The sequence below is a fragment of the Schistocerca piceifrons genome, chromosome 7 (assembly GCF_021461385.2).
Source record: "Schistocerca piceifrons isolate TAMUIC-IGC-003096 chromosome 7, iqSchPice1.1, whole genome shotgun sequence".
Classification (NCBI taxonomy): domain Eukaryota; kingdom Metazoa; phylum Arthropoda; class Insecta; order Orthoptera; family Acrididae; genus Schistocerca; species Schistocerca piceifrons.
The window spans coordinates 272,557,638-272,559,223 of record NC_060144.1 but is presented as its reverse complement, the minus strand read 5'-3'; positions in this window follow the sequence as shown (position 1 = coordinate 272,559,223).

Here is a 1,586-nt window from a genome sequence, read left to right as displayed (position 1 = left end):
TTTTTATTATTACTTTGTGTGAGCTTGTCTGTAGACATAATATTAAACATGTATTAAGTCTTTCAAAAGTGAGTGGATGAAGGTTATGAGCTGAAATTGATACATGTTTTCCACTTGCAACAGCTGCAGTCAGTGGGGTACCTTTCTCTGAAGACATGCTGCCCACACATTGCACTCTCATGTTGACTGGCCTAACTCAGCTGCCAGGTGGGCAACTTTAGTGCTCAGCCCTACTGTATAACATTATCAGATAGTGTGTACTAGACATTCCACAGCAGACAGTTCACCTGTATCCATTGCATTGTCCCACTTTGGTGAGTGCAGAAAGCTGTCCAATGAATACTTATCAGCAAGCAGGTGACACGGGTAGTACTATTATGATCGGAAGTTACTTTTAATAATTGGGTGTGGATCAAAACAGACGTATGAAAAAAGTTTTCTAGGGCTCTGGGTATCTCACAGAAGTTAAAAAAGATTCAATTCCTGACAGGAGTCAAGTATATGAGAAGTTAAATTATGCTTAAGAAGTACAAATAGTTTATCTTAAATGTTTTATTTACAGGAATTTCAACAACATATATATATATATATATATATTTCAATAGAACTAAAACATTGGTGCAACTCACATTGATTTACAAATGGGCACTGTATCCTTTGGCAGTTTTTACCCCTTAAGGGTAACTATAATTAAATTGGCTGTACAAATATAACTGTGTATATAAAAAGCTAAAACAATTTTAAAAATCTTGCAAAAAATTAAATGATCAAATTTCTTTTGTGAAGAATATGCTGAAAACTTCAAGAAATGTCTGAGATTTTTTCTGTCTTAAGCTGATATATCTCAAATAATTTCATTATTGTGTGCCATTGCAAATTAATACACCGGGTCTGATACTAAAACTGTTTCTTAGTAAAGAAAACAGAAATTCGATCAAATAATCAGTTTAAAACATTAATTGCATATGGTCATCAGGAACCTATAAAATTATCACATTAGTACAAAAATATTTAAAATGAATTTTATGCTTCATATATGATTAACAAAACATAAAACTACACTTTGTCAAGAGAACTGCTACATATTCTCATCCAACTGCTGTCTGCTCATCCATCACTTCATGAATGAATCCAATATGCTGTGGCCAGCTGGTTCAGATAGTTGCATCTCAAGCTACAATCATAAAATGTGGCAATACCCTCACAACAAAATGACAACAACTACTTTACAATGGTATTAAAACAATAAAGTTTCTTCAATATTTTAACAATTTCTATTCTTATTAGAGCATGCATATAGAACTCAGACAACAGAAATAGATTACATTCTTATTTGAACTCTGCCATCCGTTTTAAATTATTTTCTGCACACAAACACAGACTAAAAAGAAAGAAAGTAGATATTGCTTTGTCTTATAATTTCCTCTTTGAGTGTGATGCAGAGAGAGACAGAGAGAGAGAGAGAGAGAGAGAGAGAGAGAGAGGGAGAGAGAGAGAGAGAGAGAGAGAGAGAGAGAGAGAGACAGACAGACAGACAGACAGAGAGAGAGAGAGAGAGAGAGAGAGAGAGAGAGAGAGAGAGAGAG